The sequence below is a fragment of the Lithobates pipiens genome, unplaced genomic scaffold (genome assembly GCF_037356315.1).
Source record: "Lithobates pipiens isolate NorthernLeopardFrog02 unplaced genomic scaffold, aLitPip1_a1.2 Scaffold_10, whole genome shotgun sequence".
NCBI classification, from domain to species: Eukaryota; Metazoa; Chordata; class Amphibia; order Anura; family Ranidae; genus Lithobates; species Lithobates pipiens.
Genome location: NW_027507686.1, coordinates 220,567,186 through 220,594,581, shown reverse-complemented (window position 1 = coordinate 220,594,581; position 27,396 = coordinate 220,567,186). Strand labels below are relative to the sequence as shown.

Genomic DNA, 27,396 nt, shown 5'->3' with positions numbered 1-27,396 from the left:
TTTTTCTGGTTTTCTTGTGCATGTGTAAGGGATGTCAAAATCAGGTACCCCATATCAAAAAGGATTATAGTTCTGTTTATAGAGAAAGTAAAACTTGTGGCATTTCTATTAAATCACCAGTAGATGGCAGCATAGAGTTAAAAGCCTGAATGACAAAGAACACAGTTTAATGAATACTGCTAATAGCAGGGGGAACCAAAAAGACTGACCTTTGTTTCTGGTGGGAACTGAATGGAATAGCAGTTGCTACCTGGTCCATCAGACTGAAGGTCGTGTGTTTGTGTCATTGCAGGTAAGATGGAGTATATTTAAGGCTATAAACAGGGCGAAATTGATTTAATTTACATCCCTGTGATCAGTAAAGGCTGCTGTCGCTGTGTGTGATTAAATAACATACCAGCACATGTGCAATTGTTTGTTATTTTTTATAAAATTTTATTATTACATATATAGACATGCATTATTATGATGAACAGAATAGCAGTTGCTACCCGGTCAGACTGAAGGTCATGTGTTTATGTCTTTGCAGAAACTTTTCAATAAAAACACTTCTGGTTTCACCCGGCCCACTCCCTTCGCACATTGGAATTATTGACCATACTTTCAGCATATGTCCAACACATGCATTGCCCTTCCATGTGCTCCTTGCTACAAAGGCCAGATATAGGTGAGGGTACAGTGTAATCCAGCACCCTCACTAGGAAGAAGAGATGATTGGTCACATGCCAAAACTTTTTAACCTTGTAAAAAACATTCCAAATATCATTTTTGAAACTATTTAAGAGCAGTTATAGTCCCTGCTTAGTTTTAACTGTATTAAAAAGTGTCCATAACATTTTATATTACCAATTACTTGATCCTAAGGCCCAGCACTGAGCTGCAAGAGTGTTAATGAATTACACAATTAATTGAATTACTTACATGTGTAAATTTTGCAGATTCTCTGGTTCATTTAGATTAACCAGGGCATTGCCTGGCTTTAATCAGCCATACAACCTGTTACTTTTTTTATTTATGAGTAATTAAAATAATAAGTTGTCACTCCTGCTATGTCTCTGCATGCCCTCTTGCCATGGTGTCAGAGTGTGCCTCAGCCAGAAGTTCATGGGAAACTTACAGCGTGTGGTCTCTGCAAGCGCAGCAGCCTTTTTTATGATCTACTTGTTTTTGATGTCTGCCTCCTGGAGCTGAGAACTGGGGGAAAATATGAAGCTAATATGAAATATGAAATTATAATGCAACGTATTCCCTTTACAAGGCACCCACTAGCAAATTAGTACTCATAATATTTAGGTAAAACACCTGGCTATAGTTTAATGTAGCATTGGTCAGTCAACCAAACCTTGCCAAAAAGTGCAGAAGACTAGCATTAATTTTGGTGCATCCTTATGTCTTATCCTTAGTCTGGCGGACAAACACCCGGAAAGTCCGCTGGACTTTCCAAACGAGCGGACCTGCACACACACAACCTGCGGAATATGGCGGGAGTCTGCCGTACTTTTGAAATGAATGGACTTGCCCACACACGGAGGAAAGTCCGTTCATTTTGAACGCGGCTCCAGGTAGACGGGACTAGCGAAGGAAGCCAATGTCGCTGCCTTCCGCGGCGAGATTGACACGTCGCTGGCCCCGTCACCTGGTATGGACTTAAAGGGGAAGCCCTATGCCGAAAAAACGGCGTGGGAGTCCCCCCCCCAAGGTCCATACAAGACCCTTATCCGAGCACGCAACCCGGCCGGTCAGGAAAGGGGGTGGGGACGAGCGAGCACCCCCCCTCCTCCTGAGCCGTACCAGGCCGCATGCCCTCAACATGGGGGGTGCTTTGGGGAAGGGGGGCCCTGCGGCCCCCCACCCAAAGCACCTTGTCCCCATGTTGATGAGGACAAGGGCCTCTTCCCGACAACCCTGGCCGTTGGTTGTCTGGGTCTGCGGGCGGAAGGCTTATCGGAATCCGGGAGCCCCTTTAATAACTCCTGTATAGGAACCTGTATAGGAAAAAAGCAAGAACAAGTTTAACATTAAGGAGGTAAGGTTTAATGTTCAGTGAGCTGTAGATACAATATGAAAACTATTTCAGGGGTTCCCTGAGATCTAAACTTTTTTGCCAAGGGCTCCTACAAGAAGGCTCTATCTCTATTCTATGGACAATTCGAATTTTGGGATTTTCTTTTACGTATTAACCTCCCTAGCGGTAATCCCGAGTCTGGCTCGGGTTGGGAATTTACTGATAGGAGCGGTAACCAGACTCGGGATCGCTTCGCTCGATGCAGGGGAGGACGCAGGGAGACTTACTTACCTTGTCCCCTGGATCCAGCGATGTCCTCCGCGCTGTGTGATCGAGCTGTCCTCCGCTCGATTCACAGTGCCGAATGCCGCCGAGCTCCATTCCCTGAGACATTAGGGTGCACGGGAGCGGAGAACGGCGGCAAATTCAAAAAAGTAAAAACACACAAAACACACACAGCACTGTAATCTTACAGATTACAGTGCTGTATTAAAAAATACACACATCCTTTGTCCCTAGTGGTCTGTGCAGTGCCCTGCATGCACTTTTATATTATAAATACAGTTTTTTCTGCCTGGAATTTGGAGATTGTCCATAGCAACCAAAACGTGTCCCTTTTTCAGTGTTTTAGGATTTGATTACATTATTGAATAATTTTTATTATTCTTTATTATATTATAAACTTTATCATACCCGGGATGTCTGCTAGACTCTGGTTTGAAGAGATTTAAGAGCGTTATTCCTAAGAATTACAGGACTACAAAATAAAACGCCAGATTTCCATGCAAAATAATTGTACCGCTTTCAGCACCTAATTCCAGACTGAATCATACCGCCAGGGAGGCTAATGGTAAACAACAAACTTAATGAGGGCACAGAAAGCAATAAGAAAACCTGATAAGGGTTCTAATCCTTCTCCACTCTTCCCGAAATAAAAAAATGCCTTTAGTTTTACTTTAAAGAGATTTTAAACTAAAAAGCAAACATTTAAAATATTGGGGCTTACCAATCCTCTGATGTTTTTCAACAGAACAGGGTGTCCTGCAGAAGTAGCAGTTAGCGGGCTAAGACAAACCATTTAACCAGTGGCTTACCAACGGGGGGAGGGGGGGGGTGGTCTGTCCCGAGTGTCACACATTGGGGGGTGTATGCTGGGCTCAGGTAGCAGTGCTGTGACAGCCAGGGCAGGGAGAGACGAGCTGTGACTGGGTACCCAGGTGCAGAGCGTACCCGGGTGACTCACACCCAGGGCTGGCCACCGGATTCACTCTGCCGCTCACAGAAGGGAAGAGAGACAGTGAGCATCGCTAAAAAAGAGGACGGCAACTGCTGGACTTAACTTTTCAAGTTAACCAGGAGGTGATTGGTTGCTAGGTGGTCCTAGCAACCAATCATTAGCTTGTTAATATGAAAAATTCACTCCAGCAGTTCCCGCCCTCTGTTCACTGCTGCTGTGTCTCCAGCTCTGCATGCATGTCCCAGTAAAGTAGGAAGGGGCAATGTATAATGTGCAGGGGTCCAGAGCTGGGGGGGCAATGTGTAATGTGCAGGGGTCCCCAGCTGGGGGGGTATTGTGTAATGTGCAGGGGTCCAAAAGCTGGGGGGACAATGCTTAATGTGCAGGGGTCCAGAGCTGGGGGGCAATGTGTTATGTGCAGGGGTCCAGAGCTGGGGGGCAATGTGTTATGTGCAGGGGTCCAGAGCGGGGGGGCAATGTGTAATGTGCAGGGGTCCAGAGCTGGGGGGGCAATGTGTAATGTGCAGGGGTCCAGAGCTGGGGGGGCAATGTGTAATGTGCAGGGGTCCAGAGCTGGGGGGGCAATGTGTAATGTGCAGGGGTCCAGAGCTGGGGGGGGGCAATTTGTAATATGCAGAAGTCCAGAGCTGGGGGGCTGTGTAATATGCAGGGGTCCAAATCCGGGGGGGGGGGGCTGTGTAATGTGCAGGGGTGCAGACCTGTGGGGGGAGGGGCTGTGTAGTCTAAAGGGGTCCATAAATCTGCGGAGGGGCTGTGTAATGTGTAGGGCCACCCCCAAAGGAGCCGGTTGGTGATTTTGGGTTCTCTGATCTCTGCCTCAGCTCCAAGAATGGCCTCAGCCCCTGCGGCACACCTGGTTAGCTAAAATCCGTGAAAACACTTTTTAAGGACACAAGTAGAAAATACTGTTAGCCTGGTTGTGGATTGTTACCAGAAACAGACAGACACACCAGTAGTGATAAACAAGTTGAATATATTATCACGGTTAAACATATGTGGATACTTACAACACTGTTGAACCTTACCGCAGAGTATCAATACAACAGAAGTGACAACCTTCAATATTTAGCAACTATAAGTATATAGAAAAAACAGTAATCTATATACCCATAACATAGGTGCCGAAAGGGAGGAGAGAATGTTTGCCAACTTCTCAGCTCCTTCTGGGCCGTGAACACTGTTGAAATGTAAACAACAAAAATAGATTAAACAGGTATGGTGAACCGAGTTCTGCAGCTTTACAGGTCCTGTGTTGAAGAGTACTAGTGTCTTCCGCTAACAAATGTTGGGGCCCTTTGTAAAGAAAGTAGGTTTAATCAAGCAAAATTGAGACCGTAATAATCTAGGACAGTGATGGCAAACCTTGGCACCCCAGATGTTTTGGAACTACATTTCCCATGATGCTCAACTATACTGCAGAGTGCACGAGCATCATGGGAAACGTAGTTCCAAAACATCTGGGGTGCCAAGGTTCGCCATCACTGATCTAGGATATTCCATTAGGTAGTGGTTTGTAAGAAAAGTGGCTAAAGGTGGCAGCTCCAAACAAGCATCCTCTGACACTAGAAAGGGGAATAGGTGTCTGCATGCAGTGTATGTACTATGTTAGGAAGGATGTTTGAGTTTTCACCCGCACACCAATCCTCTATGCAGTGACACAATGGAGATTCCAAATGCTGGTTTAGGCTCCCGGCAATGTTGTAAGGCACCAGATCACCTCCTGTAGACCGATCAGAATGGCTGATAGCTAAACTGGCAAGGTGACTGAACAGCGGTCGACTGGACACCTGGATGGGTATTGCAATCCCTTAAGCGGATTGGGTCATCTCCGCTGGGTTAGGCGGCGCTGAGTTGCTGAGCAGGGTCCCCGGACCGAACGGTGGTGTACTGTTCCTGGCTCCTTTCTCCTCACTCTCTTGACAGCAGTCTTTGGCAAAACATCTCTCTCTCTCTCTCTCTCTCTCTCTCTCTCTCTCTCTCTCTCTCTCTCTCTCTCAGGTGGAGTTCAAACTGTCATACCACCTAGGGGCTTTTGTGGCTGTGGCTTGGTCTCTGTCTCTCTTCAGCCACCTCAGTCTCTTTTTTCCATCTCTGCACTTTCCTGTCAGAACCTCTCTTTTTCTGGGCTTCTAAACTCTCTCCCTCTCAAATCTCCTCAGCTCTTCCTGAAATTCCCCTTTTTCCCAGTGTGCTCTGTGTCTCTGAGTTTTCTGGAAGGACAAGTCAGCATCTCCCTGTCTCCATCTTGTGGCCAAAGGGAGAAATTTATAAATAGAGGTGCGGGGGCTGTGTAATCTAAAGGGGCCCAGAGGTGCAGTTGTGGAGAGGAGGTTCACAGTAGTGACGAAGAGATATTGGGAGGTGCAGAGGTAGGCTATGGGCACTGTGGGGTGTTTTTTAGATTTTAAAGTTGGGGGGGGGTGCCAGACACAGGATCCGCCCCGGGTGCCAAATTCTCTTGGTACACCCCTGCATTTACCAAAGACAGAGCTGCTTACAATGATCAGCCTCTCAAAATGAACAAAACTGTTGCTGTAACTGCTTATAAAATGTGAACTGGAGTTTGGATTCAGTTTGTTAGTGTATATAAATTTGTTAGTACGTCTAACACTCCCTCCCTTCAGACTGACAATGCTGCTGTCCAGAGGTATTTCTGTTGCTCCCTCATCCAGATTGGAGGCACTCTAATACAGAAGGTGTATTACTGGCTGAATCAAGAGGTGAAAACAGATGAAAAAAAGCCTAAAAAAAGAAAACTAATACAGCCATCACATCTAATGATTGGTAAGCTGCAATATATTACATTTTTGGTTTTGGGTTTAATACCGCTTTAAAAAAAAATGGCTTTACACATACATTTTACAATGATCAAAATGGTGAATCAATGGAACAAACACATACAGAGCTGATGTGTGTGGCCAGCTACTATCAATGTGATTTATATTTATCAGGCAGATAGTAAGTGACAAACTGCTTAAGACCATAAGGATCTGGCTGAATCTCTGTCTGGGCTACCAGCAGCAGATGATGCTCAAACGGAAGATTAACATGTTCCTGATGGCAGGGCTCATGTCCTTGTCACTTACTGTTACACTGCTCAATGGGTCATCCCTGGGTTCATTAAGGATCCAGCGGAAAGGTGGCAGACTGGGCATCCTGCCTCATTCTCAATATGCTTTACCTGGCCTGGCAGCTGTTGGAACATAAAAACTGCAGCTGGCAAACAGCCCTTGACAGCCAATACATCTTCAGCGCCAGTGAGCAGGAGCAACCTGGCTCTGCCAGTCATTAAATGCTGGGTGAAAGCCTTGGCACTGCCAGTCACAACAGCAAGTGGCTTGCCAAGAGCTAGGGTTGGACAGTCATTATGTAGCTGCAGCCAACTGCTGAATACAGAAATCCCTGTCGATGGGAGTATAAAAGCTTTAAGTGCAGACGAGCTTTAATGAGCCAATCATAATAATGCACAAAACATACCAATCTACAATTAATGAAATGAGGGAGAGGTGGCAGAATTAAAGTGTTTCAAAAGCCACACTTTTTTTTATTTGTTTTGGTTGGGTGTGGAAGAGTTAGAACCCTTGTTAGGTTTTTTGTTGTTTGTATAGCTTCGTCTGCTTTATGCACCCTGGTGACCAATAATAATGAAGAATAAGTCATTGACGGTTTGAATCTCGACTGGTTCAGCAGCAACTGGCTGAGATTGGAACCATGTGTGTGCAGGCTGAATGTAACAAGTTGATCAAACAATCAACTTGGATACTACCAGCCTGCTGGATTCACTTGTGATTATCGGTAGCTGCTAGCAATAACCCCTGTCTTCTCCCAGAGGGGACAGCTTCCCCCGCCTGGCGGACAATTTCTCAGGGATTCCCATCAGCACTTTCTGTCTTGATGGTCGAACCCATGGTTGCTTAAAAGGAATCTGCACCATCTATGGCCTACCTAAGGGGAAATCTTCCAACGGGGATACTTGCTCTTGTGATAACTGTATAAAAGCAGAACCCTCTTATTTTGTAGATATTTTCTCTCACTGTCCATTGTGAGAGGGCCTATTGATTTTTAGATTATTTTATTTTGTGATGTGTATTGGGTGAGGTTTTACCAAAGGTGAAGTCAAAACTAATGGCTATTCAGAAGTGATATTCCAGTTTTGCGTGGTTTCTCCCAGACCTTTGGGCATTTAATCAGTCAAATGCTCTTCCCAGCCCTGCCCAGGACTGTGTTTAGACATTAAGAGCAATAGTGCCCCTTTTTACAGGTGTAACACACTCTAGTGTGCTACAAAGGTTAGTACAGGCAAATTTAAGCTATGGTAAGTTGTGTGAGTCAGAAATTGGGTCAGGGTTACTGCTTGTCAGGCTGGATGGCTCTACAGAGGCAGGTCTCTGGTACTTCCCCCCATATCTGGAAGCTTGTAGAAGCTTCTGGAAGTTAGTGGGCAGAGCCAAGAAGGTCCTGATCTGCAAATTTAGGGGAATCTGACCGATCCCCAGATAGAATGTCCTGGCAGGGTGGATGGATCAGCCCTTAAATATGGCAGAGCCTAGACAGCAGGGGAGTTGGGTGGAAGATGGAGTGCTGAGGAGTCTGTCAATGGCCTAGGAGGGGACCCTTGGGTCTGGAGGGACCACAAGCTGGGCTTGGGCTGGCTTGGGAAGAACCTTTTAGCACCTAAGGAGCAGCAGCGAACAAGGAGGACAGAGTGAGTACATCAGCATACTCAGGAATTCACAAGGAGAAAGACTGCTATATGTAACAAGATTTCTGAAGGACAGTGCAGTGCTTAACCCTTTCTATCCCTTGCCCTGGGAGATCTTCAGAGCAGCCAGGTGGGCTGGCAGTTCCTGCAGGCAGTGGAGCTGAAAGGAATTCTACAAAGGAGAGGAGATAACCATTCATTCAGTTTACAACAGACTGTGCTATTTTTCAAAGGGCTTTTTGCTGCTAATCCTGAAGGACTGAAGGTATTTAGGAGGGAGAACAGTCTAGGATCATTACTTTGTATAGAGGAAGGAGGTTGTCTGAATCCATTGTTTCTGTCAAGTTTGGTATCCCATAACCCCTCTACCCCATCCAAGTTGTGATCCCTAATAAAAACAACAGTCAGAGACTTCTTGTGTCTGGATGCAAGTGAAAAATGCTTGTTGCCTGGTTAGGCAGGAATAGGGGAGACAGTTACCAGCAGCCCTTGCTTGGGTAGTGCTACACAGGCTTGAAATTTTGCAGTTGCCAACCATGTCGCAAGACTATATATTGCATAGAGAATGTTGTCTGTTTAGCGTACATAGCATCCTTTAGATTATACAGTCCACTAATGAAAAGTCTGTGAAGAAAGAGAAGATTGTGTGTTATTCGAGCAGTGAGTAGCTTATGACTCCTCTCAGCAGCACCTGCAGTTTTGCAGGGATTACTAACAAGAATCTAGAGGTGGCTAGAAAAAGGCAAAAGTAAAAAAAAAAAATTAAACAAAGACTGAAAATGTTGAGCGTCAGTGCTTCTCTCACTTATGCTTCCAAGTTATGTTCTGGCCAAAGGTCAATGGTGAGTAAAGCACTCCTGTAGCACAGAACATAGTATGGAAAATGGGAGAAATTAATAAGTTGCCGTGAGCAAGGAGAAAAATTGGTAGACATGGTCTTTATAAGTACTTGGAGGAGGGAGAACTTGACCATATTGCTGCCCATAGACACAGGTTAGCATTCGTTCAAGCTAGGTCAGGTGACAACCATATTCCTTTTGAAATGCCCATCAGTAGACCTTTGTTTGGGCAAATGTGACGGCAATGAGATAGTTTAGTAAACCTCACCCAGTCCTGGAGATAAGTGTCAGCAATAGCTGCCTGCTCAGCTCTCCTCTCTGTGGACCACACTATGTTTATTCCAGGTGGCCATGGTGTCATAGAATGGTAAGCTCATGCCTATAGACCATCCACCCTACATAGATTGATACCCTAAGCTCTGAATCATGGCTCGTGTCAGGTTTACACCCCAATATAATGTTTTCTGTTTCATGGTAAGAGTATAACTACCTTATAGAATTCCCTTTTGAGCAAGTATGGTATGGTATGGAAACATCTGCAGCTCTACAGCAAATATCTATAGTCTAATTGAACTCATGGGTGATATACACTACAGAGGATGAATTTCTATTGTTCGTGTACTTTTATGGTCACTTCTGTTACTGGTATTATTGATTTGGTAAATGTTCTTTTGATTACATGCCCTCTTGTTGTGTAATTGTGTTTTCTCAGGGGGAATTATACTGTCAGCTGATAACCTAGTTTTCCCTGAGTGCCAGTAATACTTGAATCCATTTCTGAACTTCATTTCCCATTCCACGTTATCACAATGAGCACTGCACATCTAGCTGAAAAGGAGCTTATGATTTTAAGATCCACCAAGAAATGACAAGATAGGCTGAAGATAGATTATTAGTATGTATATAATATAGGAATGATCGTAAGAGGGTTTGGCGATTGTTTGAAGGAAAGATGGTTGACCTTTTGAAATATTTCTCTGCATGTCTGATTGGTAGTATTGTAAGTTTACCCATGGCTTTCTTTTGATAAGGACCATGGCTTTCTTTTGATAAGGACCATGGCTTTCTTTTGATAGGCATATCTCGTGATATTCACATGTAACGGAGAGACTCTCATGCTTGTAACAGGGGGTAAGAATTATTTTGGGGGGTGCACACTTGGCCTCCTGCATCCCCCCCCATGTCTCTTACTCTGGTATCCTGGTATGAGGTGACAGGGTTTTTGCTTCATTTATCTTTGCTACAAGCTACAGGGTTTTACTTTCCATGCCTGGCTTTACTAACTGGAAATTCTTGAGGGAGCATCTTATCAATCGACTCTCATGAGCAGAGCTGGTAGATCTTTTGAGCAGAAGACATAACCCGCCCCATGTGAAAATGTATGTAGCACACCCCCTTAAGAGCCATAAGTAACTGGGAACCCCCACTCTGCACAGCCAGGCACACCAACTTTTCACAGTCACTTCAGAGTCAGAGAACAGTCCAGTGCTTTTCTTATTAAGGGATTAGAACTTGGATAGGAATTGGGAAATTATGGGATGCCCACTTGACTTCAAACAACTTCATGGACAACTTTTCCTATGTACAATCCAGGGGCGACCCATCAATTAAGGGCGCACAGGCACCAGCTCCCCTTTCCATGGGCGGCGCCACCCCCTATCCATGTGTCTGGCCCCTTTCAGGATGCCGGGCGCATGAATTACAGCAGGTTTTTTTTAAGCACCTGATTAGAGCTAGAGGCTCTCATAGGATTCAAAACAGAATATTCGCTATTCTAACACTGAATCGCCTCTCCCCCAATCAAGAAACATGGGTCTGATACCTGTTTCATGATTGGCTGAAATGGCAGGCGATCCTATTGGATGCCTAGGAGGAGGAGGGAGATGCACGGAGGAAGGAAGAAAGCCGCCGCTCGCCGGACACGCTAACTGCCCACACCCTTCCTAGATGGGGTAAGTGTGGGGCTTTGATGTCCCGACTGTCCTCCCGGGGAAAGTTGCCACCAACCGACCTACCGGCTGACCGGAAAAAAACACCAACCGCCACTGGTACAGTCTATATACACTCCTCTGCTTCCTGCAGCACTCATTTTCTTGTAGAACTCTGCTGGCACATTGTTAGAGAATCTGACACAGCACTCAGTCAGATTAGAGCAAAAGCCTATCACGGGCAGGAACCGCTGGCCCCTTACAATAGGTGTGTAGCAAAAAGTCAGTTTCCAGCATACATTCCTGTGACTCCCAGACTGAACATTCACCAGCCCCTCCGGCTGACTTCTCAGGAGATGTCCCAGACATGCAGACCTGCTCCCGCTGTCCTCTCTCCTTGCTCAGGTGCCTCCAGAAAGGGGTTCCTCCGTGTATTGTGTGGGATCCTTCCAGCACCTGAGCTCCAGGCCCAAGGTCACCCCTCCCTAGACAAGGGCCTCCGACAGCCTCCTCAGCACTCCATCTCCATATTCCACCCTTCTGCCCCTGCTGGCATGATTTATGAAGTAAGCTGCCCCCCCTGCCAGCCTATTTGCTGGGGATCGGTCAGGGTCCTCATAAATATGCATGACAGCCCCTCCTAGCTTCCACCCACTGCATTAGGGGCAAGCAAAGAACAGCTGTCAGATGAGTAATTCAGCACCCGTGAGTCACTCAACCCTGACCCAGACTCTGCCCACGCCTGGCTCTCAGCCAAGCCAATTTTCCTACACTAACAACTAACTAGATGTAGCACCCTGTAGTTTAGGCAGGGAGCTCTTCACAAATTTACTTGCCAGGAGTAGTTATCCTGGTTGATTGATAGAGATCCATTGATTTCTCCCTAAGTTTGACCTTGTTGCACTTTTCTTTTCTTCCACTAGGTGGCCAGGTATTTGGTGGTACTCGATATGAGAAGGACAACTGAAAGACAGGTTATGGGTATATGGCAGTGGTCCCCAACCTTTTTGGCACCAAGGCCCGGTTTTGTGGAAGAATATTTTTCCAAGGCCCGGTGGGGGGGGGAGGAATCGCGATGTGGTGCGTTATCGGTTCAATCATCCTGATACCATAATATCGGGACGATTGAAGTGCATTATTTATATTATTACAATATAATACAATGATTATATAGTTCCACTCAATGTAATGTAGAATCAGTGGGAGCCCCAAGCTTGTTTCCCTGCAACTAAACAGTGTTATGGTGTCAGGGTGACTGAAGCACGTTATTTCTATTACATTGGAATATAAAATGAAATAGTTCTACTCACCATAATGCAGAATCAGTGGGATCCCTGAGCTTGTTTTACTGCAACTAGGCGGTCCCATCTTGGGGTGATAGGAGACAGTGACACTCGAAGTGTGTTGCTTATGTCCAGTCTGCTCCGTAATCTTGTTTTGGTTGCTGTCACTGCAGAAAATCCAGCTTCACAAAGATAGGATGTTGGAAATGGCAGCAAGCTTTTCAGCGCTTTTGTGGCAATTGCAGGATATTCTGCCTTGACTTTAATCCAGAACGTATGGAGGTTTGAAGTCGTCTCAAACATACTTTTAAGGCCACCATCATTTGCGATCTCAAGCAGTTGATCCTCTTCTAGCACGGACAGAGTGGATTCACCTGGCTTATTCACAAATGGGTCACGGATCCATTCCTTCCCAATTCGGGGGTCTTTTGAGGATGGGAAATAATGCTCAAATTCATTTGAAAGCTGATAGAGGTGATCATGCACCAGCTGTGTGAAAGAAGGTTCTGGCTCAGTCTCTTTCAAAAGCTCTGATAAGGTTGGAAACATGTCAAAAATATTATTGTTGACTCGTCGCCCCCATAATTCCAGTTTGGCTTTGAATGCAGCCACTTTATCAGCAGACTTAAACACAGTTCTCATTCTCCCCTGAAGTGACAGATTGAGTTCGTTGAGCAGGTTAAATATGTCACACAAGTAAGCAAGTTTTGTGACCCATTCTGTGACACTGAAATGTGCTGCAAGTGGTGACTGTTTTTCAGAAAGAAATCTCTGGAGCGGCTCTCGTAACTCAAACACTCTGCTCAGTGATCTACCTTTAGAAAGCCATCTCACTTCTGTGTATAAGAGAAGACGAGTGTGCTCTGCATCCATCTCCTCACAGAGCTGTTCGAACAGACGTGAGTTAAGGGCATGTACTTTAATGTGGTTGATTATTTTAATCACAGCCTGCAAAACGTTGTTCAGTTCAGGTGACATTTTTCGGCTAGCCAGCATTTCTCTATGGAGGACACAGTGCGTAGACTCACATTCGGAAGCAACCTCCTTGACCCGAGTGGTAAAACCAGAAAGCCGCCCAGTCATGGCAGCAGCTCCATCCGTGCATACACCAACACAAAACGACCAATTCAGTTTTCCTGACATATACTCATTTAAAGAATTGAACAATTCTGCAGCTGTGGTGTTGGTCGGCAAGAAGAGTGCACATAGCATATCCTCATGGACATCCTCCTGGAAAACATATCGAACAAAAACAAGCATTGTTGCCTTGTTGTCAACATCAGTAGACTCATCGACTTGTATGGCATACCATGGTGACTCCTTAATTCTCTCTATCAGTTGCGTTTCAATATCCTCTGCAATTTCATTTATTCGTCTAGCTACAGTGCTAGCCGAAAGAGGAACATGCGCCACCTTTTCAACCGCAGCCTCTCCTAAAATTTCACGGCAAATGTCCTTTGCAGCAGGCAGGATCAACTGTTCTCCGATTGTAAATGGTTTCTTAGATTTAGCAATACGGTTAGCCACTAAGAATGAGGCTCTCAATGCAGACGCATTTATCGAAGAGGTGGTCTTCAATAATTGCTTCTGTCCTTCGTGTTCACGTTTTTTTCTTTTGAAAAACTCAACCGGCTTGTCTTTTAATGAAGGGTGTTTGGTCTCCATATGGCGAAGCAGTTTTGAAGGTTTCATGGCTTCATTGGATAGCCGCTCACCACATATTATACAAAGCGGGTTTGGAGAATGTGAATCACCTGATGCAATGAACCCATAATTTAAATAGGACTCTTGGTATTTTCTTTTAAATGCAGCTTTCTTTTTGTTTGCAGTCTTAGAACAGTCTTCTGTTGTCTCATCATTGGGTCTTTGCCCCTTTTCAAAAAAGCTCTGCAGTGACATTTGTTTTTTACTCATTTTGGCTAGTTGGCAAAGCCTGCCACCAGATGGGAATTGCCACTGCTGTGGCCTGTCTTCAGATGGGAATTGCCACTGCTGCGGCCTGTCTTCAGATGGGAATTGCCACTGCTGCGGCCTGTCTTCAGATGGGAATTGCCACTGCTGCGGCCTGTCTTCAGATGGGAATTGCCACTGCTGCGGCCTGTCTTCAGATGGGAATTGCCACTGCTGCGGCCTGTCTTCAGATTGGAATTGCCACTGCTGCGGCCTGTCTTCAGATGGGAATTGCCACTGCTGCGGCCTGTCTTCAGATGGGAATTGCCACTGCTGCGGCCTGTCTTCAGATGGGAATTGCCACTGCTGCGGCCTGTCTTCAGATGGGAATTGCCACTGCTGCGGCCTGTCTTCAGATGGGAATTGCCACTGCTGCGGCCTGTCTTCAGATTGGAATTGCCACTGCTGCGGCCTGTCTTCAGATGGGAATTGCCACTGCTGCGGCCTGTCTTCAGATGGGAATTGCCACTGCTGCGGCCTGTCTTCAGATGGGAATTGCCACTGCTGCGGCCTGTCTTCAGATGGGAATTGCCACTGCTGCGGCCTGTCTTCAGATGGGAATTGCCACTGCTGCGGCCTGTCTTCAGATGGGAATTGCCACTGCTGCGGCCTGTCTTCAGATGGGAATTGCCACTGCTGCGGCCTGTCTTCAGATGGGAATTGCCACTGCTGCGGCCTGTCTTCAGATGGGAATTGCCACTGCTGCGGCCTGTCTTCAGATGGGAATTGCCACTGCTGCGGCCTGTCTTCAGATGGGAATTGCCACTGCTGCGGCCTGTCTTCAGATGGGAATTGCCACTGCTGCGGCCTGTCTTCAGATAGGAATTGCCACTGCTGCGGCCTGTCTTCAGATGGGAATTGCCACTGCTGCGGCCTGTCACTGCTGCAGCCTGTCTTCAGATGGGAATTGCCACTGCTGCGCCCTGTCACCAGATGTGGATTGCCACTGCTGTGACCTGTCACCAGATGTGGATTGCCACTGCTGTGACCTGTCACCAGATGTGGATTGCCACTGCTGTGACCTGTCACCAGATGTGGATTGCCACTGCTGCGACCTGTCACCAGATGTGGATTGCCACTTTTCTGCCCCCAGATGTGGATTGTCAATGTCAGCTGCCAGCAGATGTGGATTGTCACTGTCACCTGCCACCAAAGCGTAACAGATTGTCACTAATTGGTTTTATTATAACAGTCCCACTATAAAAGTATTATAACGGTCCCAGTATAAAAAGTATTATTAAAAGTCCCAGTATAAAAGTATTATTAAAAGTATAAAAGTCCCAGTATAAAAGTATTAAAAGGATTATTAAAAGTCCCAGTATAAAAATAGTATTAAACGTCCCAGTATAGAAATAATATTAAATGTCCCAGTATAGAAATAATATTAGATGTCCCATGATAGAAATAATATTAGATGTCCCAGTATAGAAATAATATTAGATGTCCCGTGATAGAAATAATATTAGATGTCCCATTGCAGAAATAATATTAGATGTCCCATTGCAGAAATAATATTAGATGTCCCATTGCAGAAATAATATTTAATGTCCCATTGCAGAAATAATATTAGATGTCCCATTGCAGAAATATTAGATGTCCCATTGCAGAAATAATATTTAATGTCCCGTGATAGAAATAATAGATGTCCCGTGATAGAAATAATATTAGATGTCCCATTGCAGAAATAATATTAGATGTCCCATTGCAGAAATAATATTAGATGTCCCATTGCAGAAATAATATTTAATGTCCCATTGCAGAAATAATATTAGATGTCCCATTGCAGAAATATTAGATGTCCCATTGCAGAAATAATATTTAATGTCCCGTGATAGAAATAATATTAGATGTCCCATTGCAGAAATAATTTTAGATGTCCCATTGCAGAAATAATATTTAATGTCCCATTGCAGAAATAATATTTAATGTCCCGTGATAGACATAATATTAGATGTCCCGTGATAGAAATAATATTTGATGTCCCATTGCAGAAATATTAGATGTCCCATTGCAGAAATAATATTTAATGTCCCGTGATAGAAATAATAGATGTCCCGTGATAGAAATAATATTAGATGTCCCATTGCAGAAATAATATTAGATGTCCCATTGCAGAAATAATATTAGATGTCCCATTGCAGAAATAATATTTGATGTCCCATTGCAGAAATAATATTTGATGTCCCATTGCAGAAATAATATTAGATGTCCCATTGCAGAAATAATATTTAATGTCCCGTGATAGAAATAATATTAGATGTCCCATTGCAGAAATAATTTTAGATGTCCCATTGCAGAAATAATATTTAATGTCCCATTGCAGAAATAATATTTAATGTCCCGTGATAGAAATAATATTAGTTGTCCCATTGCAGAAATAATATTTGATGTCCCATTGCAGAAATAATATTAATTTCCCAATTAATTAAATTAAATTAAATTAATTAAATTAATTAAATTAAATTAATATTAATTATAATAAAATATTAGGAGTGCAGAGTGCAATGTACTTACAGTTCCAGCATGGGAGTGAGGGGAGGAGCCGTTGGAGACTGCGGGAAAGTAAGTTCAGTGAGGGTGGGCGGGGAGAGATGAGGTCACTCTCTCTCTCTCTCTCTCATTAGCCGCCGCTTCTGTGTAACTGTAGCCAGGACGGGACAGCGGCGCGCCTGTGCGTAGCGCAGAGAGATGAGGTCATCTGCTCTGCTTGTTCGGCCGGCCGCACCGCTGACAGTTTTCTCCGTCAGCGGTGAAGCTGAAGCCTTAGCCGGCCGCGGCCCGGGGGTTGATAATCTCGGACCTGACAGTGTCCTTGGAGCTGCGGCCCACCTAGAGAGGCGGCACGGCCCGGCTTTGGGCCGCGGCCCGGGGGTTGATGACCCCTGGTATATGGGGTATCCCAGCCAATGGGCAGGGTTTTTACTAAATCCCTTGGCCTGCTGTGAACACCTATATATTTGGGTAGAGTCGGGTGATTTGTGTACTGTGCCACCTGGACGGCTGTCTGGGTGGACATGTGTCGTACGCCCTGGGCTTCTAGGCCAGAGATTGGGCCTATCCTAGGGGGCACCTGGCATCCAGGTTGTGTGAGAGCTCATCCAGAAGTAAGAGGGCGGTGCAGAGTTGGGATTGCGGCTTGCAGTTCAACCAAAAGTGAGGGTTCTGCCAGCCAGAGAACCTATCGTGGTCAGAGGTAGAAGGGGAGCTGTCGCCACTAAGGGAACAACCACCTTTACAAGGGACCACAGTGAGTAACTGAAGCAAGTACCTCAGCAGTATTCTCACCGAATGGGCACGGTGGAGAATCTGGAAACTTCAGGCAGTGATCAAATCAGGGACCCAGCCAGCGGAGGTGATGCTTGCAGAGCAGCCTTGTGTGTCAAGCCAGGGACCAAGCCAGTCAGCAGGGGTGAAGCTTGAGAAGTATCTGGAGTGCCAAGCTAAGGACCCCGCAGGTAAGCGTGGGTGAAGCTTGAGGGAGATACCACTGTAAAGATTGGAGAAGCTCAAAGGATTGAGAGTCAGTGAATCAGAGGGTCTAGTGAGAGACCGGGAGCTCAGTGTTGAAGAACTACAAGAAGCAGTTGTAGTGAAGCTGAAGGAACAGTTACATTTGAGTTAGGAACTGTTAAAGACTGTTGCCATAGGGGACAGCATTCCTGCTTGTGCAGATGCGGCACCTTGCTGGGGCCTTTCCCTGCACGGCTGTCCTCCTATTGAAGTCTCGGAGTCTGCCAATTGAATCTACAACTACTTAAGGCTGTCCTAGCCCTAACCCTCTTTCCCCAAAAAATACAAAAAGGACTATTAAGAGAAATAAAACCTCTTTTACATCCGAGAAGTGTCTGGCGCCCAATAACTTTCACCATCTTTTCACCCACTATGCCTCACAACCCATTACATATGGAAGGATGTCAGCTATCTTTGGCCTTAGAGGTCCTCATTAGACTGGAAGAGGCTAAAGACTTTGCTACATATATAAATCTAGCACACTAGCTAGCAGGTGCTACATTTAGCTGGCTTCTAGGCAGGTGCAGTCTGCATTCTCCACTGCAGGTGGTGCTCAACCACAGTGGCAGATGGGGAAGGAAGTTGAAAGGAAATTGGTTCTCTATGATTTCCTAGGTCATAGGGGGGCAGCTATCTGATTGGATGCTGGCACCCCATGTGACTTTGGCAGCCATCTTGGCTCAGGCAGAGTCTACATTATTTAAGACTCCAGCTCTCAGGCTTCATGCATTTTATGCGAGTGACTAACATAGGGGCAGGTACCCCATTTCTCAGGGACAGTGATTAGAGATAGGGAAAGGTTCTGGAGGAGTAGGGACAGTGCATAGACTGCATCTACCTATTTTCGGAGGACTCCCCTTTGAGTGTGGACCATCCAGGCTGCATTCCGCTTCTCATGGCTGAACCTGTCAGCATCTTCCAGTCTTCAAACTGCTGTTCCACCACTGTTACAGTTGTAAGTGGCTCCAGGGGAGTGTGTCTCCCTGCTGGGCCTGTTTGTACTTGCTGAACTTTTATATTGCTATTGCCAAACTTGGATTCTGTGAGTTCACAACACTGCGCCTATCCCACAGGCTACTAGGCCTAAGTTAGCCATAGACAATCGAGTCTCCTATTTTTCACTTATGTTCCCTTCTTCTAATGATATTTATGCTTCTTTTATGGTGACAATAACTTGAGGCTTACACACTGGAACTACTTGGATTCTGAACACAGACTTCACTTAGCATCATCATCAACTGCCCATTTATTTAGCTTGGCAGAAAAACCTGCTAAAGTGTTTGTACAATTTGTCATCTACATAGCAATTATTCTTTCCTTTAAATCAAAAGAATAAGGCCTAGAGATAGATGTGCAGCATAGGCATAAGGCCAGACATGACTGGGTTGACAGGATAGGTGCAGTAAAGCATGAGTTAGTTGTGGTTTAGGCCAAGTCCCCCTCTTGATTGGAGAAAACAAGGGTTGAGCAGGGTGGGGTCTGTATAGGAGTAGGGGGATGGTCCTTATTCCTTAGAGGTCATTGGTTTATTTTCAGTTTTCTTTACATTCAATAGGGGCGTTTTATTTATATATTGTGTCCAGGAAGGTATGCAAGCGGGATCGCTTTTGGGAATAATATGTTTTGTGGGATTGTTCAGTTTATTTGTCATGTGTCATAGCATTGGCAGGGGTCTCGGGGTCTTGGAAGGCAGTGACGGTTTAAAGTTTGGAGAAGGAATGGTGGGGCCCATCTCAGGTATGGGTGCACCTACCCTGGTAAGTTTAACCTAGTAATGGTTTAATGAGTCATTTGGTTGTATTACGGGTATCTTAATAGTAGTAGTCCTTGAGCCGGTGTAATTGCGGCTGAGGGCCTGGAAGTCAATTTTGATGGTGATACAGCCAGTTGGTGGAATATAAGTTGCCTTCCAGGATCCTAGACTTTAATAAACATACTTACTGTCCTGAGATTGGATTATTCATGTTCAGATATGTAAATGAGGAATAAAGTATATGTTGAGAATAAAGTTGTATTTTTTTGGTTTAATAAAAATGTCTGCTATGGCCTTTAAAACCCATAAAAGTTAAAACTGTTGACATCTTTCTTTTATGGGCGGGTTAGAAGGTTAGGATTGGGGTAAAAGGTATAAGCAGCCATAATATCTGCAAATACCTCAGTCATGAAAATGCATAGGGGAACCTAGATCTCACATGGTACTCCTCATGGGTAGGCCATTTGTTATGGATCAAATGGGCTGAGGTGCTTGTCCTAGCTGTTGTCTACTGTATATAGTATTTATCAATGCCTTCACAGAGAGCACCAGATCACATGAAAACACATAGGGGACACCTAGAGCTCACATGGTCCTAATGGGTTGTCCAATTGCTTGGATACCTGATTTTACATGGCTACTGGGGTCAGACTTTAACAAGGGAGAAATGGAAACTCTTCATACTCTTCAACACACCACTGAACTACTACATCTTAAGAGCAGTCTCCTTTGTCAGATTCATCTGGCCTGCAAATGTCTAAATGGTCAGGAGATATTTAAAGCATCCAGTAGTCTCCTAATGCAGTGTACACACGACTGGACTTTCCGGCAGACTAGGTCCGAAGGGATTAGTCCGTCGGGCAATCCGATCGTGTGTGAGCTAGTCCGAACATTTTTCGAAAAATAAATCAGACGGACCTAGAAATAGAACATGTTTCAAATCTATCCGACAGACTAAAATCAGGAAAACCATTTGTTTGTGTGCTGGTCCGACGGACCAAATACGACGCAAGGGAAGCTATTGGCTACTGGCTATTGAACTTCCTTGTTTAGTCTCGTTTACGTCATCCCGTTCAAAAGGAACGGACCTACAAACGGAGTTCGTTTGTGTGTGGCCAAGTCCATTCCTCTGGAAATTCCATCGGAACTCCTCCAAAAGTCTGTCGGGAAGACCATCGGACCTAGTCTGCCGGAAAGTCCGGTCGTGTGTACGCGGCATTACAAGTACTTACACCAATCAGCCCTAGGATGCCCTTAGAACTCTCTAGACATTTCATGTTCTAGCAAAGCTAAAGTAAGTTAACCCCTCTTTCCCCTAGTTCCTCATTACACATACATTAAATGAATAGAACTGTATGCTCTGCATTTACTTATCTATTATAGCCTTGCTAAGTCTGGGTACCTCTGAGTAATTCCAGCAATAGGGTTTTGCAGGGTCTACTGAATGAGTTGCAAGACATTCTGTGACTGAAATAAGATGTAGTCGTCTCCTTATTCTTTTAAAACGTGTAATTGGTGGCCTATTCAGTCTAAAGATAGCTGTGAATAGACAGCACCTAGAACCTTACACAGCTTACATCTCTGAGGGACTTCAGTAATGAGACCTTCCTGCCTGAATACCTAGCTCTGCTCCTCCAACTTTTGTATTCTCCATAAATAAAATACAGAGAGAAAACGAGGCCTCCTTTTAATGGCTGCAACAAGCAGGTAGAACAGCGAAATTCAAGTTCACAAATTTCATTGCTGGAGACACATAAAAAACAAGTCAACGATTCCACTCGCTGGCGACTTTAAAACTCGAAACTGAGGTTTTCCTCCCTCATCAACTTGCTTATAGCATTTTTAAATAAATCATTTCAGATTTCATTACATAGCTTATTTTAGACCCAGTGATGCAGTCACTGGGTCTGGGTCTGCGCTTCTCTATGCAATGCAGCCAGATCATGGCTGGTGTGAGGTGCTGACATAGGGTATACTACATAGCTTCCTAAAAACATCACAGCACCCTGCCTCACTAATGCTCCCATGAGCCGTTAGGTAAGGCTGGAGTTTAGCTTTGCCCAGCCAAAACTTTTTTTTGTTTTGGATAGAGTATGAAGGATGATATGAATGTTTACAGCTGTTTTAAACTCTTAAAGATAAAAGTTGTGAGTAAGATCAGACACAAGGGGCCAGCTATTCGTTTTGTTAGCACAAAAAAACCTTGTGAGGCTGATGCTACAGGCTCAGCTTCCCAGACTTTGGGGCTAAGTCCAACCCCGGAGGCTAATCTCCACCTCCAAGACTTTCCCTTTTTGGATGAGAGTACCTTAGTGTAGTGGTACCCCTGTAGGGGCCGCTGACATTAACTGGTTCTTTCCCAACCAACACTCACCCAAGCAACAGTCCATTCACCCTGCCTCCAATAAACAGTCTAGGGATTGTCTTTTTGTTATTTATTGCTGATAAAACATGTAACAAGAGAGGTGTTGGGGGACAGGATACTCAAAAACGGTTAAGCCCTTGTACACACGGTTGGACATTCTGACAACAAAATCCGAAACTGGTGATGCATACACACGGTTGGACAAAATTGCCGGAAAATCCGTTCGTTCGTAACGTGATGACATTATTTAGTTACGACGGGACTACGTTCAGGCTAGTAGCCAATAGCTTTGGTCTCGTAATTTGATCTGAGCATGCGTGGCACTTTGTCCGATTGGAATTCTCTACAAACGATTGGACAAAGTCCGATCGGATCATGTTGTCGGAAAATGTTTATATCCAGCTCTCAAACTTTGTTGGTCAGACATTCCGATGGAAAAAGTCAGATGAAGCCCACACACGGTCGGATTATCCGACAACACGGTCCGACCGTGTGTACAAGGGCTAATAGTTAGACATTTGAGGACATTCTTCTTCTTAAGCAACTGTGAATATTGAACAATTTAAGACCTCACAGCTGGAAACTATGGTGCAAGTATCTTTGGCACCTACCTACCCTGCACAAGTGCACAGCTGTAGGTACCCAGTGTAATCTCCAGAACACTACACAGTCACAAGGGATCAATTTAGTCTTTAGTCACAAGTCCGGAGGACAGCTGCCACCTTCCAGCTTCCTCTGGACACCTACCAGTGAGTGAGAAAAATCCTTTCTCAAGACCAGATTCCTTTGGTGAAGTCATGCAGCCAGCTCCAGGTCCCTTACAGGTCTCCAGTCCCAAGATCTCATTGAACAGCAGCCCTATCTAAGGCTTGCTTCAGAGGGGCAACAATCCTTGAAGACTGGAAACTCTCCTTCCTGAGGAAAGACAACCCGTCCGGAGCTTTAGACTAATTATCAGCTGTCTAGCAATCATCTGGGTGCACCTCCCAAGCGATTGGCTAGACCCTGATCAATATTCAGGCTGGCCATTTGAATTCGCTTTTGCTAAGCTTCAGAAGTTTCTTCTAGAGGCAGGGGGAAGCAATCAACATCCCAGCCAGTGAAACCCTGATCAGGCCAAACAAGCTCTGCTCCCTGGATTACAGAAGGAGCCAAAAATTAAATTTACCTAGCAGCCTAACTAGGAGGGTGCTACATCAGTAATCAATTTTTCAAGTACATTTTCATTAACAAAAGGAGATAATGGGTAGACAATGCATAGCACAGGGGCCATATGAAAACAGAAGACACACTGCTTGGTTGGATTTTCCTGCTCACCACCATGCAGAACACCAGACTGGGCTCATTTAAAGCAACATACAGCATTAAAAGCTGGACTTTACTAAATGTGTAATTCTTATATTTTATTATCAAGAAGCTCCTTGTATAATTATACAAGGTAGTACTAGAAAGTGTAGGATAACATACTAAGACACTGCAAGAAGCTTTTATCTTTTCTTTTTACAAAAGTGTCTGTAATACAAAAGCAATTTCATGATTTAGGTGTCTTCTTAAGCAGCACCTCAAAGCCCCATTCTGATCTTCCTTCCCAAATACCAGCGTTCCCCAGAGCTCAAACGGACCTGCCATTTCCGCCCACACTGTCAGTGTTGGTCCGTGCGATAGCAGAATGAAAGACACAGACCTAGCTAAGCACAGAAAATTGTTAGCAAGAGAGACAATAAACGCCTTATTAAATTACTGGCTGTGCACTTGCAGCAGGAATGCTGTATAATGACAAAATCCAATTACCCGACTGGATATTCAATGTGTGCATACATCAATTTTTGAGGCCAGCTCACCATTCTACCATAAGGTTGCAGAAAACACCATATAACCAAAGAGCAGTAAACCCCCCCCCCCCCCCCTGGTGGAAAGCTATCTATGATCTGGGGGAATAGTCAGATACATTGGTCTTATTCTATAGGAGTGTTTTTATATTTCCATAGAATTGTGGAGAAATGTTGAGGGTTTGTAGCTAAGCAGCTGTGCTGGGAAAACTGTTATGACAGTTTATCTTCTGCCAAAAAAATTGTTTATGTGAGTCAGTTATTGCAGATTTGCATAGCCACTGTCTCCACACTCGTTACAATATACAATAAGTAGCTGATACATTCTGATAGTTGGCTGTCAGTTGTAAGGACAGTAGTGATGTCCCTTCCCTTTTCTTGCCAGGGTGATGTTTATTATAAGTAGGAAGATGTTGGGAAGACAACAATGGACACGTGAACACATGCATATGTATCGCTTACCCCCGAAGGAGACACTGTCTTCTCGGGTCTCAATGCCCCTTCCCTTTTCTTGTCAGGGTGATATTTATTATAAGTAAGGAGGAAGACAGCAATGGACACGTGGACATACAGTGGTGTGAAAAAGTGTTTGCCCCCTTCCTCATTTCCTGTTCCTTTGCATGTTTGTCACACTTAAGTGTTTCGGAACATCAAACCAATTTAAACAATAGTCAAGGACAAAACAAGTAAACACAAAATGCAATCTGTAAATGAAGGTGTTTATTATTAAAGGTGAAAAAAAATCCAAACCATCATGGCCCTGTGTAAAAAAGTGATTGCCCCCCTTGTTAAAACATACTATAACTGTGGTTGTCCACACCTGAGTTCAATTTCTCTAGCCACACCCAGGCCTGATTATTGCCACACCTATTCGGAGCTGCTTGACACAGTAAGGTCCACCAGAAGATCCTTAAAAGCTACACATCATGCCGAGACCCAAAGAAATTAAGGAACAATTGAGAAAGAAAGTAATTGAGATCTATCAGTCTGGAAAGGGTTATAAAGCCATTTCCAAAGCTTTGGGAATCCAGCGAAAAACAGTGAGAGCCATTATCCACAAATGGCGAAGACATGGAACAGTGGTGAACCTTCCCAGGAGTGGCCGGCCGCCCAAAATTACCCCAAGAGCGCAGCGACAACTCATCCAAGAGGTCACAAAAGACCCCACAACAACGTCCGAGGAACTGCAGGCCTCACTTGCCTCAGTTAAGGTCAGCGTTCATGCCTCCACCATCAGGAAAAGACTGGGCAAAAATGGCCTGCATGGCAGAGTTCCAAGGAGAAAACCACTGCTGAGCAAAAAGAACATCAAAGCTCGTCTCAATTTCTCCACAACACATCTTGATGATCCCCAAGACTTTTGGGACAACATTCTGTGGACCGATGAGACAAAAGTGGAACTCTTTGGAAGGTGTGTGTCCAAGTATATCTGGCGTAGAAGGAACACTGCATTTCATAAAAAGAACATTATACCAACAGTAAAATATGGTGGTGGTAGTGTGATGGTCTGGGGCTGTTTTGCTGCTTCAGGACCTGGAAGACTTGCCGTGATAAAAGGAACTATGAATTCTGCTGTCTACCAAGAGATCCTGAAGGAGAATGTCCGACCATCTGTTCGTGTACTCAAGCTGAAACGAACTTGGGTTCTGCAGCAGGACAATGATCCTAAACACACCAGCAAGTCCACCACCGAATGGCTGAAGAAAAACAAAATGAAGACTTTGGAGTGGCCTAGCCAAAGTCCTGACCTGAATCCTATTGAGATGTTGTGGTATGACCTTAAAAAGGCCGTTCATGCTCGAAAACCCTCTAATGTAACTGAATTAGGACAATTCTGCAAAGATGAGTGGGCCAAAATTCCTCCAGGACGCTGTAAAAGCCTCATTGCACGTTATCGCAAAAGCTTGGTTGCAGTTGTTGCTGCTAAGGGTGGCCCAACCAGTTATTAGGTTTAGGGGGCAATCACTTTTTCACACAGGGCCATGATGGTTTGGATTTTTTTTCACCTTTAATAATAAACACCTTCATTTACAAATTGCATTTTGTGTTTACTTGTGTTGTCCTTGACTATTGTTTAAATTGGTTTGATGTTCCGAAACACTTAAGTGTGACAAACATGCAAAGGAACAGGAAATGAGGAAGGGGGCAAACACTTTTTCACACCACTGTATGCATATGTAAAAGACACTGTCTTCTTGGGTCGCCTGTTCCCAAAGAAGCTACACACTCTCCGACATAGCTGGAACACAAGCATTGGCCTGCAGATGGAAGCATATGTCCTGAAACCTTTTCATGATAGTATAACAGTCACTTGTAGAAAGTCCACTGGGATGGTCAGTCTCCATCTCTCCCAGTGTAGCGAGATGGGTTCAGCCACTCAGATGTAACACAAGAGTTTGCGTTCAGGATCTTCAGATGGCTGGGTAGCTAAATGGTCAATGCACCCACATTTTTGTAGGACTTTCTTTGCTGGAGGTTATGACACAGCTTCTGTTGCCACAAACATACATCCAATTCTTTATCTAGGTCTAGGGGAATATCTCCCTATATTTCTCCCACTGAAGATGTGCTTGCCTCACTCGTCTTCCCCCACCCCCTCGCCTAATGCAGCCATCCATACATATAGTGGACAGCCAAAATGTAGCAGCTCTACATGAGAGTGTCCACTAATCCTCATTGAATGAACAGTGCCTCGGCTAATGGCAGGCCTCCATGCCCCCTATCCTGGGTTCCTCACCTGTCTAGACAGCACCTGATGCTGACTCTTTTCTTTCAAAGCCAACAAACCCAGTGAGAAAACCAACCTGTGCTTCCTAATCATCAACTTTTATGTTTACTTCCATACTCAGGCTAGAATTGGGTTCCTAAGCCAAGAACTGCCTCTGCCATCTTCCCACAAGCCCATAAAATGCAAATTCCTATGCCCACTGATAACATAATCCTTAAAGAAGAATTGTTACCACTCTACACTTTAAAAAAAGCAACGGAGTGGGGGTGGGCAGCACCAAAGCCCAAAATCTAAAAAAAATATGTTTAATGTGTTATTGCAGGGTCTAGCAACATGAACATCAATGCAGCAATAGCTAAAAATATCATAGCGACTGGATAATATTTAAGTCATGGACAACCATGATCTATTTACTAATAAAAAAACGTTGCGCTGACCCTGTGTTCATGTAAATAAATATTCGGTATTAAAAAAAAACATTGTGTAAAAAAAACGATCATAAACTGAATAAAAAGTCCCGATTGTAACAAATAAGTGAAGAAAAATCTGATTAAAAGCCGGGAGGTCACGATTATCCACTTTAGTAGAACATAGGTGATAACAGTGGCGTGATAACAGAAGGGCTACTGGAAAACCTTCAAGCTTGGATCCTCCTGATATTGGGATAATGCCGCTTCTTACCTGAGTGCCCTATACACACTGTTAGATTTTCTGCAGATTTTTGTCTTCGGATTTACCAAACCCATGTAGTGTAAGGGCCTGCCTGAATGCATAGAAATTGAAATTCTTAATGTTTGAGCTCATATTATATGTTTTTGGTAAATCTGAAGACAACAATCTACAGAAAATCGAATAGTGTGTATGGGGTCTTAGAATGGCCCAGTCAAAGTCCAGACTTAAATCCAATTGAGAATCTGTGGCCATACTTGAAAATTGCTGTTCACAGACAATCTCCATCCAATCTGACATGCTATGCTATTTTGCAAAGAAGAATGGACAAAAATGTCACTCTATAGATGTGCAAAGCTGGTAGAGACATACCAAAAAAGACTTGCAGCTGTAATTGCAGGAAAGGTGGTTCTACAAAGTATTGACTCAGGGGGGCTGAATACAAATGCACACCACACTTTTCACATATTTATTTGTACAAATTTTGGAAAACCATTTATCATTTTCCTTCCACTTCACAATTATGTGCCACTTTGTGTTGGTCTCAAAAATCTCAAAAAAGTAAATTTAAATTTTT

The 27,396-nt window shown here is 44.5% G+C and overlaps 1 long non-coding RNA gene across 1 annotated transcript in view; it reads left to right on the top strand.

Moving 5' to 3' along the window:
* Positions 1 to 226: 226 nt before the first annotated feature.
* Positions 227 to 27,396, top strand: part of LOC143942367 (uncharacterized) — a 116,151-nt gene continuing 88,981 nt past the window's right edge. The window contains exon 1 of the long non-coding RNA XR_013264763.1: positions 227 to 292. This is a non-coding gene — a long non-coding RNA (uncharacterized LOC143942367). The remainder of the gene's footprint in view (positions 293 to 27,396) is intronic.